Source organism: Jatropha curcas, chromosome 4, assembly GCF_041381405.1.
Source record: "Jatropha curcas cultivar XTBG-Jc1 chromosome 4, XTBG_Jcur_1.0, whole genome shotgun sequence".
In the NCBI taxonomy this organism is placed as follows: Eukaryota; Viridiplantae; Streptophyta; class Magnoliopsida; order Malpighiales; family Euphorbiaceae; genus Jatropha; species Jatropha curcas.
This window is the reverse complement of record NC_143154.1, coordinates 18982489-18999274: the sequence shown is the minus strand read 5'-3', so window position 1 is coordinate 18999274 and position 16786 is coordinate 18982489. Positions and strand designations below refer to the sequence as shown.

At 39.0% G+C, this 16786-nt stretch overlaps 1 non-coding gene across 1 annotated transcript; it reads left to right on the top strand.

The window, feature by feature from the left end:
* Positions 1 to 2159: 2159 nt before the first annotated feature.
* LOC119371017 (small nucleolar RNA R71) lies at positions 2160 to 2267 on the top strand. Its single transcript, XR_005178574.2, has one exon. It is a non-coding gene; the product is annotated as a small nucleolar RNA R71 (small nucleolar RNA).
* Positions 2268 to 16786: the final 14519 nt, after the last annotated feature.

The following is a 16786-nucleotide window of genomic DNA, read 5'->3' as shown; positions in this document are numbered from 1 at the left end:
AAAAAGCAATAGTAGGGGTAACCTACAAGTCTCTCAAGCATTTGATCAATAGAAGGTAAAGGAAAGTGATCTTTTCATGTTGCTTTGTTCAATTTTCTATAATCAATACACACACGCCAACCTGTGACAGTTCAAGTAGGAATTAACTCATTATTTTTGTTAGAAATAACTGTCATACCTCCTTTCTTTGGGAAAACTTGAACGGGACTTACCCAACTGCTATCGGAAATTGGATAGATAATGCTAGCATCCAAAAGTTTTATGATCTCAGCTTTGACTATCTCTTTCATGTTTAGGTTCAATCTTCTTTGATGCTCAATTGAAGGTTTGTAGTCTTCCTCCATCAAGATGTTATGCATGTACACACTTGGACTTATTCCCTACAAATCTGAAATTGACCATCCTAGGGCTTTCTTATGTTTTCGTAGAACCTGCAATAGCCTTTCCTCTTGATCAAGTGTAAGTGAGAAGAAATAATAACAGGGAAAGAGTTATTCTCACCTAAGAATTCATGTTTTAAATGAGATAGAAGTTGTTTTAATTCTTGCTTTGGTGATTCACTTCTTTCTAATCTATGATACTTTGATTCTTAATGTCATCTTTATCTTTAATATGCAAAGTGTCCTTTACACATTCATCAACAACATCAATCCTAAAACACTCATTATAATCCATGGGAAGTTTACAAGATTTAAGAACATAAAAAACAACCTCCTCTTGACCTACCCTCAAGATTAATTTACCTTCATACACACATCAATCAATGCTCTTGCAGTTGCAAGAAAGGGTCTTCCAAGGATTAAGGATCCTTCTCTATCTTCATCAATGCCAAGAATAACAAAATCAACAGGAAAGATAAATTTACCTACCTTAACGAGCAGATCTTCTACAATTCCTCTTGGGTATTTGATTGATCGATCTGCCAATTGTAGAGACATCCTTGTTGGTTTCAGCTCTCCCATCCCTAGCATCTTAAAAACTTCATAAGACATAAGATTAATGATAGCACCTAAATTTGCTAAAGCTTTTTCAAAATCAAGATGTTCAATATTACAAGGGATAGAAAAACTTCCTAGATCTTTTAATTTTGGAGGCAATTTATTATGAATGATTGCACTACACTCCTCTGTCAACATTACCGTTCCTTGATCATCAATCTTACTTTTCTTGCTCAGGATCTCCTTTAGGAACTTTGCATAACTGGGCATTTGGGCAAGGGCTTCAGCAAAAGGGATGTTGATTTGAAGCTTTTTGAAGACATCAAGAAACTTGAGGAAACTCTTGTCATCTTATGTTTTCTTTAACCCTTGTGGAAAAGGAATAGGTGAAACATAGGATTTTACTGCCTCTTTCTCTTCTAAGTCAATGATGGGAACCTTTTTCTACTCTTTCTTCTCATTCTCCATCCTGGGTGGATCCTCCAACTGTTTGCCACTCCTTAAGGTGATAGTTTATACATGTTCTTTAGGATTTTTTTCAGTATTGCTAGGTAACGTACCTTGGGGTCGGGAGGCCATCATGTTTGCAAACTGTCCTAATTGAATCTCCAAGTTCCTTATCGCAACTTGTTGGATTTTGTTGTTTTCTTGAGTTTTGTTCATGAAGTCCATGTGAGATTTAGAGAGGGTAATAAGGAGATGATCATGAGACTTTTTCTCTTGAGGCAGAAAACTTGGTGGTGTGTTCAAAGGGTTATTTGGATTCCCAAAAGAAAGATTGGGATGATTCCTCAACCTATTATCATAAGAGTTAGAATACGGGTAGTTCTTCCTTCCTTGATTCATCACATAGTTTACTTGCTCCAACGTTTGTGGATTTAAAGAATCTAACATGCATTCTCGAATCCAATGTTGCCCATTACACCTGTCATAGGCTTGCACAATAGAATTAACCAAGTTAGTAGTCAATAAGTCCAACTTTCTTATCATATTGTCTACCTTGGCATTGAGTGTGGTAATGGCATCAATCTTATAAACTCCTGTAGTCTTCTTTCTTTCGGAGTTGCTTTGATAATGGCTATTGCTTGCCATCTCTTCTATCAAGTCATATGCCTCATCATTTCTTTTCTTTCAAAAGATCCACCTGCAGCTGCATCTATAGTAATTTTCATGTTAGGAGATAATGCATTATAAAAAGTTTTTATCTGTAACCTCTTGGTTAGGCTGCGATGTGGGCACTTCCTTACTAGGTCCTTAAATCTCTCCCAAGCTTCATACAAACTCTCTTGATCATGGTGGACAAAGGTCATTATCTCATTGCGCAACTTTGTGGTTTTTAAAGATGGAAAAAAATTTTGCTAAAAATTTGTGGGCTAATTCCTCCCATGTTGTAAAACTTCTAGCAGGGCATGATTATAACCAGGATCGTGCTTTATCTATCTCTTAGAGTGAAAGGAAAGAGTCTTAATTTTATGGTATCCTTAGAAACTCCATTTTGTTTGAACGTATTGCAAATCTCCAGGAAATTTGTGATATGGACATTAGGATCTTCAATAGGTAAACCTCCATATTGAATTGAGGTGGAAAACATTTGGATAATTGCAGGTTTAATTTCAAAATTATTAGCTTCCACCCTAGGTCTCATGATACTTGAGGTTGTTCCATTGAGAGAAGGCGTTATGTAATCTGGCAAGGTGTGGACATCGGGTTGAGGTCCGTCCTGTGGGTTTAGTTCATTAGCCATATTTGCTTGTTGTTTTGGTTTGTTCTCACATGCTCTCCTAGTAGTGTTGTTCCTACGACAAGTCTTTTCGATTTCTGGATCAAAGATCAAGGGCTCAGTTCTACCTGACCTTCTTTGCATAAAAACCTGAAATAATCTTCTAGAAAAATTAAATAAAAAAAATAAAAACAAATGTCTAAATTAATAATAGGGTAATTAGTATTGATATTGATAACGCCAATCGCCGGCAATGGCGCCAAAAACTTGACAATGATTTTCGCAAGTGTACGAAATTGCAACAAGTAATATATCATGAGTAGAGTATCGTTCCCTCGAGGATTGTATACCAAGTACCAAAATTATATTAACCTACTATTATTTAAATGGCAATTTAGGGAAATTATTTTAAGAACTAAATTCAACACATAAAAGATAATAAAAAGAAATCAAGTAAGCGATATTTGCTTAAAAGAAATCAAGGATTAAAAACTACTAGGGATTTTGACTTCACTTAATTCTATCCAATTTATTTTATTAGTTTGTTAATCAATTTTAATTGTTCAAGTAGGGGAAACAGCTCTAAAATCACTAACAAGCTCTCCCGATATATTGTTAGCTTTTTTAACCCGGTCTAATTACCTATCTTCCAATAGTGCAATCAAACATGATAAATCATTAAGTTTTATGGTTTGTTTATGAATTCATAACCTAAGGTTGTTTAATTATGAAAACCCCCCATAAGTCAAACCATATAGCTTCTGCATCAAATTATTATTCTCATGTAATTTGTTACCTTTTTCATATCAAAAACCCTTCTCCGGATAGTGATTAATGAAATAAATCAATCCAGGAGAGAAACTCTGCCTGGAAGCATTAAGTTTAATAATAAATTATACATTGAATAAAGAAAAACAAGTCTAATATTATAAATTGGAAAAGAAATTGAGCTACATCAAATCCCTAGTATGAGAGTTTAGTTCGACATAGTAATTAAATAAAACTCAATTAAACTTGATAATAATTCCATAATCAATGTGAATAATGAAAAGTAAAAACAAGATTAAGAGTTTAGAGATAAAAACTAGTCAAATAATGTGGACAACTTCCTCGAATCTCGACACAATTCTTGATCACTTGAAGTCTTAAAGAGAGAAAAACAGTAGAACAAAAGATTATAGAACCGGAGATATCTTATACAATGAACGTGTTCTCTCTTTATATAGGCTTCCTGGGAGAAAATCTGACTTCGTTTAGGAAACAAAGTCTTCATTAAGTAAGAAACCTTTTGGAAATAGAAAATTGTGTCGGCTTTGAATTTCTTCTCCATTAGGACTCTCCCATGCGCCTAAATAGGATTAGAAGTTGATTTGCACGTCAAGAAATCATCTTATATGGGCCCATGTAAGTAGTAGGCACTGGCTGGCGTTTGCAAACTAAAATAAAACTTGATTCGCAACATGGGCGCGCTGTACGGGACGGTCAGGGCGTGCCAGAGCCTAAGTTCTAAGGATGGTTCAGCACAGACCGTGCTCAGGGGTAAGTTTAGAGAGGAATCTGTAGCATGGGCGTGCCACATAGCACGGCTAGGGCGTGCTAGGCTCTGAGTCTTTATGATGGAATGTAGCACGGATCGTGCTTCGGTAAGCACGCTGTGAACCCCTCCCCCGGAAATAGGCATATAATGCATATGACTAAGGGCAGAAATGCACGTGAATGTGTGAGTCGCCACCTTGTTTAATTATTTTAGGGTAAACTAGGAAAAAACCCTAAGTTGACTCCAATTTTAATTAACCTAATTACTAGATTAATTATCCCAATGTTTAAGGCACAATCTACGAACCCGAGGTGGATCCCGAGACTATGTCATGCTGATGAACTAACCAATGAATGAATGCTTTGCAAGGTAAATGATGTAATGGGACCAATGAAAATGTTTAAGTGATTTCGACTTGCTGCTCGGGGTTAAATCCCAAACGTACCTACGTACTTCCGTTTGAATGGAAGATCAAAGTTGACGTAGTTCGATAGGCCTTTTTAAAAGGGCTTTGAATGGGTATGCTTAATGCATGAGTGTGTGTTGCTTCGTGCATTTTGTTTAGGCATTTTGCCAAAGAATTGATTGATTTGATTAGGCGTTTGTTGCCAAAAGTGTTGATTTAAGGCTTTTAGCCAAAAAGACTGATTTAGGCAATTTGTTGCCAAAAGTTGATGTGATTTAGGCGATTGTCACCAAAATTGATTATCTGAAGGCTTTCAGCCAAAATGAGTTGATTTAGGCAATTTGTTTGCCAAAAAATGTTGATTGGGCGATTGTCGCCAAAATGAGTGATTTAAGGCTTTTAGCCAAAAGATTGATTAATTCAAGGCATTTTGCCAGAGTTTCGATTTAAGCGATTTGTTGCTAAAAATGATTAATCTACTTATAGGCAATTTGTTTGCCAAAAGTGATCAATTGAATTGCGATATAGGCAATTTATTGCCAAAAAACGTGTTTAATTAAGGCCATTTAGCCGCAATTATTGATTAATTGGACTTAAGTCGGACTGTTCGAAATAAAAGCGATTATACCAAAGTCATTAATTGACGAGATACTTTAGCCAATATTGTCGGATTTAGGCTTTAACACCACGATTATTAGTTAACCGGGCATTTAAGCTTAATCATATTTAATTAAGGCAGTTTATTTGCCAAATTGATGACGTGAATGCATTTATGCAACAGTTAAATTCAGAATTGGAGTAGAAGAAGAATATGCATGAAATGCTGAAATTAAATGGGCAGAGTTTCGTTATTACCTGAGTTAATCGGCGGCCGCTTCTTAGCTTCAGCTTGAAAACTCCAGATTAAGCTCCTCGTTTGGGGAATATTGATTAGAATTAATTTAATTTAAGTGGTCAAATATCACAACAGCAGAGTAATAAAAGCCTACACTAAATGCAGAAAAGCAGTAAAAGAACCGCAATGAGCATAGGGGAGAAGAGAGCGTCCGTCAACACAAACTGAGTGAGTAAAAAAGTCACACCAGGGCTGTATTTATAGGGAAAACCCGGGCTGGAGGGCGGCAGCTGCCGCCGTGGAGGGCGGTAGCTGCCGGCCTGGAGGGCGGCCGCTGCCGCCACGGGGGGCGGCGGCCGACGGCCGACGCCGCCGCCGTGAAGGGCGGGCGCCCCCGCCGTGGCCGCGGACGCCGCCGTCGTGGCTTGTCCACTTTCTAGTTTTTCATTCCGGAGGCTTTTTCGGTAGTTCCGTACCTTCAAAAAATATTCCGGGACTAGTTCTGCGATCCTCGCAATTTTCCGGACGTTTCAAGTACCATATTGGCATACTTTCGGTGAACTTTCCGAATGGCCTCCAGTCTGGCCGGACTGTTTACAGTCCGGGAAAACAGGCTCTTTGAGCCTCAAAATTTGAGTATTCACACAAGCCTTTGGATGGATGTCCTCTTTTGGCACGGGCATGCCAGATAGCACAGCTTGGGCATTCTAGGGCCTGAGTCTCCAAACTAATTTTCCTTGATTCTAGCACGGGCGTGCTGAGTTGCACGACCTGGGCGTGCTAGAGCCTGAGTGTTCTGCTTTATTTTGCTTTTTTCTGTGCCAAAATTCTTCAAATTTCCTTAAGATCAAGCAAATTGTGTTTCAAGGAATCTTTGATGAAAAATATAAATAAAACTAAATAAAAAACTAACTAAAGTAATTAAAACTACTAAAAATCCTAATAAAAATTATATTAAAAATACTATAAAAATAACACTTATCAGTCAAGTCCCTTGGTTTTATGCCCACTAAAACTAGGGAAACCCTTAATTCTGTACTTGACATCGAAAGATGCTGGAATTAGAGCCATGTCAGTGTAAGCCGACGAAGCTGGTATTGAGAAGGCAGTGTACTACTTTAGCAAAAAGCTTCTTCCAAATGAATAGAAATATAAATTGATTGAGAGAACTCGCTTAGCAATGGTTTGGGCAACTAGAAAGCTTCGACACTACTTTGAATCTTATAAGGTAATTACAGTATCAAGGATGGACTCGATCAGATATTTGTATGACCATCAGCACTAGTGGGGAAACTAGCAGGATGGTTAATCTTATTATTAAATTTTGATATTGAGTATGCCACAAAAAAAATCGTCAAAGGCCGAGCAGTCGTAGATTTTCTAGTGGCTCATCCAGTTGAAGCCAGTGAGCAATAGGAGATTGATTTTCCCAATTGACATATGAACATGATAGAAAAGAAAGGATGGAAGCTCTACTTTGATGGTTCCGCTCATAGCAAAGTGTGAATACTCAAATTTTGAGGCTCAAAAAGCCAGTTTTCTCGGACTGCAAATAGTCCGGCCGGACCGGAGGCCATTTTGGAAATTTATTGGAAGTATACCAATATGGTACTTAAAACGTCCGAAAAATTACGAGGATCGTAGAACTGGTCCAGGAATAATTTTCGGAGGTCTGGAACTCCCGAAAAAGCCTTTTTTTTGGACTGTAAGCGGTCCGGCCGGATCGGAGGCCATTTTAGAAGTTCACCGGAAGTATGCCAATATGATACTTGAAACGTCCGGGGCGTCGCGAGGATCGCGGAAATGGTCCCGGAATATTTTTCGGAGGTTCGAAACTCCCGAAAAAGCCTCCGGAACGAAAAATCAGCAGAACCGCCGAGCTCCGGCAGCCTAGCCGCCGAAACAGTCCATTTTTGCCTATAAATACAGCCCCGGTGTGACCTTTCAACTCACTCAGTCTGTGTTGATGGACGCTCCTTCTCCCCTATGCTCCTTGCGTTTTCTTTTACTGCATTTCTGCATTTTTAATTTAGCTTTTATTGCTTTCTTGCTTTAATATTTGGCCACTTAAATTAAATTAATTCTAAATTAATATTCTCCAAACGAGGAGCTTAATCCGGAGTTTTTCAAGCTGAAACTAAGAAGCGGTCACCGGTTAACTCAGGTAAATAAACAAAACTCTGCTCATTTAATTTTAGCACTTCATGCATATTTCTCTTCTACTCCTAATAACTCTACAACTGCATAAACACATTCATGTCATCAATTAGGCAAATAAACTGCGTCAATCAAATATGATTAAGCTTAAATACCCGGTTAATTAATAATCGTGGTATTAATGCTAAATCCGACAATATTGGCTAAAAAGCCTAGTTAATTAATAACTACGGTTTAATTGCCTTTATTTCAAACAGTCCGGCTTAAGTCCAATTAATCAATAATTGTGGCTGAAAAGCCTTAATCAATCACGTTTTGGCAACAAATTGCCTACAATTAAATCAACCACATTTTGGCAACAAATTGCCCACGGTTCAATCAATTTTTGGCAAACAAATTGCCTATAAATTAGATTAACCACTTTTTAGCGACAAATCGCTTAAATCAGAAGCTTTGGCAAAATGCCTTAGAATTAATCAATCTTTTGGCTAAAAGCCTTCAAACAATCATTTTGGCGACAATCGCCTAAATCACATCAACTTTTGGCAAAAATTGACTAAATCAATTCATTTTGGCTAAAAGCCTTAAATCAGTCATTTTGGCGACAAACGCCCGAATAATCACTTTTGGCAAACAAATTGCCTAAATCTTTTGGCTAAACGCATTCCAATACCAACTTTTGGCACAAATGCCTTAATCACTTTGGCGACAAATCGCCTAACCAATTTTTGGCAATAAATTGCCTAAATCATATCAATTTTTGGCAACAATTGCCTAAATCAATCTTTTTGGCTAAAAGCCATTAAAATCGACATTTTTGGCATCAAATGCTTAAAAATCAATCAAGTCTTTGGCAAAATGCCTAAACAAAATGCACGAAGCATACACACACCCATGCATTAAGCATACCCATTCAAAGCCCTTTTAAAAAGACACATCGAACTACGTTGACTCTGATCTTCCATTCAAACGGAAGTACGTAGGCACGTTAGGGATTTAACCCTGAGTGGCAAGTCGCAATCACATAAACATTTTTCATTGGTCCAATTACATGATTTTACCCTGCAAAGCATTCATTGTTTTGGTTAGTTCATCAGCATGACATAGTCTCGGGATCCACCTCGGGTTCGTAGACCATGCCTTAACATTGGGTTAATTAATCTAATAATTAGGTTAATTAAAAATTGGAGTCACTTAGGGTTTTTTCCTAGTTTACCCTAAAATAATTAAACAAGGTGGCAACTCATACATTCACGTGCATTTCTGCCCTTAGTCATATGCATCTTTATGCCTGATATTTGGGGGAGGGGTTCACAGTTTGGCGACTCTGCTGGGGACTATACTTATGTAATCTTTTTGCATAAAAGTGGACTACAATTGCTGTGTAAACTAACAAGCCCTTCTTTAGGGTTTTATTTCACTATGCGTTGTTTTGCAGGGTACCTTAACATTGAATCAAGTATTCTTTCTTTAAGAATACGGATAAGGAGAATTTGGATTTAATTGCACAATTTAATTAAATCATTTTAAATTGTTGATTTATTTGCACAATTGAGAATCTTTTTCTCCATTGCATAAAAAAAATGAATTTCAAATGAATTTCTTCTCTCTCTGTTCAAACTTCTGAGTCTGGATAGCAAGTAGCGCTGATCGGTAGGTCTCTTTGATTATGTCGACGGACAGCCAAAGCGTCCTCCCTGTTACCGCAAACCATCCCTAATCCTTTTGGGGGTGGCCCATGAGTATGCTTACCGTTGGACCCACGCGAAACTCTTTGTTTCACATGTGGTTAGGTATATCCATACTCAAGGTTCAAGGGTCCCTTAATAAGCCAATTCTCTATTTGTGTCATAACCTATAGAACCTATCCTTTAGGACTGTATGCACCCAATGATGCTGAATCATTCCATTAAAAATGAATTATGTTGTGATGTTGTGCGCATTCACGCATTCATCCTATGCTTCACAAAAAAAAAATTCCATTTCAAAGCTGGAAAATCACATTTTGGTCCTTGAGACCTGAAAAATTTCCAATTTGGTCCCAAAGGCCCGAGAATTCCCAATTTGGCCACAAAGGCTCGAGAATTCCCAATTTGGTCCCAAAGGCTCAAAAACTCACATGTTGGCCTCAAAGGCCCAAAAATTCACATGTTGGCCTCAAAGGCCCAAAAATTCACATTTTGGCCCCTAAGGCCCAAAAAAAAAAAATTTCTTTGAGAACTTAGGGCCTTTCGAAAAGTCGAGGTGTCCAGCCCTAAGCACTCTACCTTACATATCACATCCCATTGGGTCCTATCCTAGGTGTCCTACCCTACCAACGCTACCCTACATTGTTTGGTCCTACCACCCCACATCACAAGGGTCAAATCCAAATACCTTACCCTTACACTACCCTACCTCAGACTATCTCACATGCCCTATGAAAACACCTTATATAGGATAGTCTAATCATTTTGACTATGTCCTTTCACAGGTACCCCTCCAAAGACCACCTGTACCTGAAACACCAACTGAGCTCTCACCCACAAGTCCAACAACCCCGACTGCACCAATGGCATCACTGTCTGACATCCAAAACCTCATCGAACAACTGGAAGCCAGAATGGAGGCTAGAATGAATGAGGCATTGGCTGCCCAAAGGACTGCCCTAATAGCTGAACTAGGTGGTGGTAATGGAAATGGAGTTTCAGCCGGGGGAAGCGAACTTGCTGCCTCCAATCAGGGACCCGGTGCTGCACCGACGTCCTCAAACCCTGCCCTGGATGACATGCCCTCCAGAACTGCTTCTGAGCTGGAAGCTCAGAAAATGAGAGAGAAACTAGAACTCCTGGAAAGGTCTATTACTGCCCTTAAGACACACAAGGAAGTGGTGGACATGGACTCCTTGTCCTTGTTCCCTGAAGCAAGACTGCCCACGAAGTTCAAAATGCCCAACATGGACAAGTTTGACGGAAACACTTGTCCCAAAACGCACCTGAAAATGTATGTGGGTGCCCTCAACCCGTTTGGCCTGAACAGCGAGCTCCTTGCTCAGTTGTTTCAGCAATCTTTGACTGGTGCTGCATTAAGATGGTTTGTAAGCTTGGATCGTTCCAAAATGAAGAATTGGGAGGACATATGCAATGCTTTCAACATGCAGTACCATTATAATATTGGAGTGGATGTTACCCGGAGGGAGCTGGAAACCACTAAACAAAAGAACAATGAGCCCTTCTCCTCGTTCCTTTTGAGGTGGAGAGCCAAAGCTGCTCAAATGATCAACCGACCCTCTGAATAGGAACAAGTTGACATAATAATCAAGAATTTACTGCCTGTCTACCAGTTACAGCTTCAAACACAGTACTTGCCTACGTTCCAATCGCTCATTGCGACTGCAACTAAGGTGGAAGACTTAATCCAGTTGGGTCAACTCAAAGAAGACTCATACAAGAAGCAGAATCATGCTGGACTTTGAAAAACCGCCTACAAGACCTGGTTGACAATGGGTCCATCATCCCCAAGAGCAAGCTGAATATCAACCAATCCCTTGCCTAACCATGGGATTAATGCAAAAAAAATTGTTGAACAAGAATTTTTCGATCCTTTCGAACTTTTCTTAGAAATGAATGAAGTTTGTGTATGAGAAGGTTGAGATCAAACCTCCAAAAGAACAAAGGAATTGTTCAAGACCAACAACAACCTGTCTGATCGATTTAAGCATCGAGAAGAATAAAGTCACTACAGTCAATCCAATCCTAGTCCATCACAGTCCACCTAGAGTCTATCTTTTAGGGTCTAGTTTTTTCTTTTCATTTTTTTCATTCAATTCAAATTTGTAAATGTAAGTGTCTTTGTACACAGATTTTGTCTTATCAATAAAAAGGGATTAGTTTACGTTCCAATCATCTTTATACTCTTTCCCTATCCTTTCCTGTGAAAGCACAAAAAAAAAAAGTCGAAAAAAATAATAAAAAATTAAAAGAAAAATGATGATAAAAAAAAAAGATAATAAAAATTGGCAAAGAAAAATGCATTCATTTGCTCTGCATCAATCAAGGCTGGGGACATCCTAAGAAGCACCATCAAAGGGGAAGTTTTGAAGGGTAATCATGGAAAGGATCCACAAAGGCTACGCAAGACTTCAAACAGTACCGAGGTAAAGCCGATTGAAGGGGTTGGGGCCAGAATGGTTTCTCCAAAAATCCAGGAATGGAAGATGCTCCGACAGAGAGGTGTCTGAATTTTGAGCTTAAAAGCGACAGAATAAAGAAGTTATGTTGGAATTGGGTTGGGTCTGCACGAAGTCGCAATGCTATCCATACACTACTCAAGTCATCTCAGAATCAAGTTGCCTCAAAATTCTTTATGGAGAGGCTGCTTCTAAGCAAGCAAAAGGAAAAACGGGACAAAAGGAACCCCTGGTCAAAAGGAAGCAAACAAAGCAAAAGAAAAAAAATGGGTCAAAAGGAACTTCTGCACAAAAGAAAGAAATCAAGGACAAAGCTACAGGAAATCAAGTTGTCAAAAACGGTTCAACTGCAAGCTCTCCGTCAAATTCAAGCCCATCAAGGGTAGATGACAAATCATTTCAGCCATAAGGACAAAGACCAAGCGGCTGCTCACATTTTGAAAAAGCAAGTTAAAAGAAGCAGTCATTTCCACAAATTGGATGACAACAAACACCTTGAAAATCAAGCGCCAGGCATGGCACAAGTACGAGTGTCCTTATAAGCAAGGATCATTTCTCAAAACAAGGAAAATGAAGAGTCTCCTCAAAATTCCTTATGGAGAGGAGAACCATTGAGGAAATAAGTTTCAAATTCAGAGGAAGATAAAGTTCAAGAAAAGGAATCAAATTAACCTCAAGAATTCAAACATGGCGAAGCCACAAACTCAAAGCATAAAAGCTTCTTCAACACCCAATCCACTCAAGTTACCACCACAATGTGGGTATTCAAAACTCTTTGTGATGAATACAAGTCATATTTCAGTCAACCAGTGGTAAAACCACTACAACAACAAAGTCAGATTCGCCTAGGGTCATCACTATCATACGAGCTCGAGTCAATAAGTTGATTCAACATCAAGCCGGGAAGGAATCCCGCGAAGAAATCAAGTCAGAAATGAATTCTGCATCAACACCAAGTTGGGAATGAATCCCGTAAAGACATCCAGTCGAGAATGAATCCCGTAAAGACAGCAAGCCGGGAAGGAATCCCGCAAAGAAATCAAGTCAGAAATGAATTCTGCATCAACATCAAGTCGGGAAGGAATCCCACAAAGACATCCAGTCGGGAATGAATCCCGTAAAGACATCAAGCCGGGAAGAAATCCCGCGAAGAAATCCAGTCAGAAATGAATTCTGTATTAATATCAAGTCGGGAAGGAATCCCGCAAAGACATCAAGCCGGGAAGGAATCCCGCAAAGACATCAAGCCGGGAAGAAATCCCGCGAAGAAATCCAGTCAGAAATGAATTCTGTATTAATATCAAGTCGGGAAGGAATCCCGCAAAGACATCAAGCTGGGAAGGAATCCCGCAAAGACATCAAGCCGGGAAGGAATCCCGCAAAGACATCAAGTCAGAAATGAATTCTGTATTAATATCAAGTCGGGAAGGAATCCCGAAGAAATCAAATCGGAAATGAATTCCACGATCAGCATTAAGGCGAAATTGAATTTTGCCCCAACAGCAAGTCGGAAATAAATTTCGCACCAAGACGGAAAGGAATTCCACACTAACATCAAGTCGGAGATGGATTCCGCACCAGCCGAGCACGAAGTTCGCATCCCGGAAGGAACTACGAAAGACTTGATTCTCCCCATCCCCCGAAGAGTTCTTGGAGATACGTAGGCAGCCGCAAAGGCACGGTCACAAACATAAGTTGGCATCATAAAAAGCATTTTCTCTTTGCCAATATAAAAAAATAAAAAAATAAAAAAAAAGAAGAGAAGAAAGGAAAAATAAAAGCTGGAGTTGAAAACCCGAAAGGACGGCTTCAGGCAAGAATTGAGCCCACTAGGCTGAAAACCCGAAAGGGCGGTCTAAGCAAAAGTTAGGGCAAAGAGCCTGCTAGAGTCGAAAACCCGAAAGGGCGGCTACTAGGCAAAAGTTAAGGTAAAAAAAAAAAAAAGTGCTTTCATGAATTCTTTTAGAGAGTCCATTTTTGTAGGATAAACAGCAAAGTATGTCCTTAAAAAAAAAAAAAATCCCTTTCAAAGGTCTCCTTGGGAGTATATAAATCATTTTTTCCAGGAATCACTGAGTTCCTTCGAGTCAAAATTCACTACAAGAAAAATTTGAGTCTTTAATTTGTCTCTAAAATCAAGTCCCCATTACCAGTGGTCATTCCATAACGAGTCACAAAAATCGAGTCATTCTCAAAAGTTCATTTTGAAAGCGTCACCCTTTGAGTCATTCCTCGAAAAAAAAGAGAGAGAGGAAAATGTCAATTCAATCCCCGAGGTTTCCAAAACAACCCTAAAAAAAAATGTCAAACATAATCGTTGAGAGGTAATTCTTTAATACCTCGTCTCCACTCGGACCATCGTTTCCTCGATCCCTTCAGACGAGCGATGTTATCCACATTGTCCGTTTCCTTGAGTCATATAAGTGGCCTTGTTCTCTTTGATTCCTCAATCGATTGGACAAGTACAACACCAATGTTTTGAAGTATTCCATGGTCAGCACCATTCCGGGGGCAAGAAGTGATAAGAACCTTCACCATTCTCCCATCACAGAAGTAATCACGGAATTTTTAGTCTTTCATTAAGAAGAAATGCTATTTCAGCTAATAAGGGCATCAATTCTCTCAAGCAGGGGGCAAAATCCTCCAAGTCGGATTCAGGGGCAAGTGTTAAAAAAAAAACATACAGGGTGAAACCCAACCATCGTCAATCTCTTTTACACAAACCCAGGGTAGAACCCAGTTAACGGTTAACCTTTTTTTACATAAAACCTAGGGTGAAACCCTAACCAATAACCAACCATTTTTCATCCAAAACCAAGCCATTTGATCATTTCGACTTTAGGTGGACCCTTGGTTCTCAAAGAAAAAAAATAAAAATAAAACAAATCTCTTTTCAAGCCCTCATTAAGAGGCAAAACATCTTTTCAAGTCCTCTAAGAGGCAAAATCTCTTTTCAAGCCCTCATTAAGAGGCAAAACATCTTTTCAAGCCCTCATTAAGAGGCAAAATCTCTTTTCAAGCCCTCATTAAGAGGCAAAATCTCTTTTCAAGTCCTCTAAGAGGCAAAATATCTTTTCAAGTCCTCTAAGAGGCAAAACATCTTTTCAAGTCATCTAAGAGGCAAAACATATTTTCAAGCCCTCATTAAGAGGCAAAACATCTTTTCAAGTCCTCTAAGAGGCAAAATCTCTTTTCAAATCCTCTAAGAGGCAAAATCTCTTTTCAAGCCCTCATTAAGAGGCAAAATCTCTTTTCAAGCCCTCATTAAGAGGCAAAAACATCTTTAAGTTGCAAACATAAATCCATGCATTTGATCATTTCATTTCAAAGAAAAACCAACGGCGGGGTTCCTCCTCTGCCCATCCTCAAAATTTGCTCCTTCAGACAACCACTGGCTCTCATAAATCATTTTTATGATAGCCGGTGGGGGGCAACTGTGAATACTCAAATTTTGAGACTCAAAACGCCAGTTTTCTCGGACTACAAACAGTCCGGCCGGACCGAAGGCCATTTTGAAAATTTACTGGAAGTATACCAATATGGTACTTAAAACGTCCGAAAAATTACGAGGATCGTAGAACTGGTCCCGGAATAATTTTCGGAGGTCTGGAACTCCCGAAAAAGCCTTTTTTTGGACTACAAGCGGTCCGGCCGGACTGGAGGCCATTTTGGAAGTTCACCGGAAGTATGCCAATATGGTACTTGAAATGTCCGGGGCGTCGCGAGGATCGCGGAACTGGTCCTGGAATATTTTTCGGAGGTCCGAAACTCCCGAAAAAGCCTCCGGAATGAAAAATCAGCAGAACCGCTGAGCTCCGCGGCCCGGCCGCCGAAACAGTCCATTTTTGCCTATAAATACAGCCCCGGTGTGATCTTTCAACTCACTCAGTCTGTGTTGACAGACGCTCCTTCTCCCCTACGCTCTTTGCGTTTTCTTTTACTGCTTTTCTGCATTTTTAATTTAGCTTTTATTGCTTTCTTGCTTTAATATTTGGCCACTTAAATTAAATTAATTCTAAATTAATATTCCCCAAACGAGGAGCTTAATCCGGAGTTTTTCAAGCTGAAGCTAAGAAGCGGTCACCGGTTAACTCAGGTAAATAAACAAAACTCTGCTTATTTAATTTTAGCACTTCATGCATATTTCTCTTCTACTCCTAATAACTCTACAACTGCATAAACACATTCATGTCATCAATTTGGCAAATAAACTCCCTCAATCAAATATGATTAAGCTTAAATACCCGGTTAATTAATAATCGTGGTATTAATGCTAAATCCGACAATATTGGCTAAAAAGCCTAGTTAATTAATAACTACGGTTTAATTGCCTTTATTTCGAACAGTCCGGCTTAAGTCCAATTAATCAATAATTGTGGCTGAAAAGCCTTAATCAATCACGTTTTGGCAACAAATTGCCTACAATTAAATCAACCACATTTTGGCAACAAATTGCCCACGGTTCAATCAATTTTCGGCAAACAAATTGCCTATAAATTAGATTAACCACTTTTTAGCGACAAATCGCTTAAATCAGAAGCTTTGGCAAAATGCCTTAGAATTAATGAATCTTTTGGCTAAAAGCCTTCAAACAATCATTTTGGCGACAATCGCCTAAATCACATCAACTTTTGGCAAAAATTGCCTAAATCAATTCATTTTGGTTAAAAGCTTTAAATCAGTCGTTTTGGCAACAAACGCCCGAATAATCACTTTTGGCAAACAAATTGCCTAAATCTTTTGGCTAAACACCTCCCAATACCAACTTTTGGCACAAATGCCTTAATCACTTTGGCGACAAATCGCCTAACCAATTTTTGGCAATAAATTGCCTAAATCACATCAATTTTTGGCAACAATTGCCTAAATCAATCTTTTTGGCTAAAAGCCATTAAAATCGACATTTTTGGCATCAAATGCCTAAAAATCAATCAAGTCTTTGGCAAAATGCCTAAACAAAATGCACGAAGCATACACACACCCATGCATTAAGCATACCCATTCAAAGCCCTTTTAAAAAGGCAC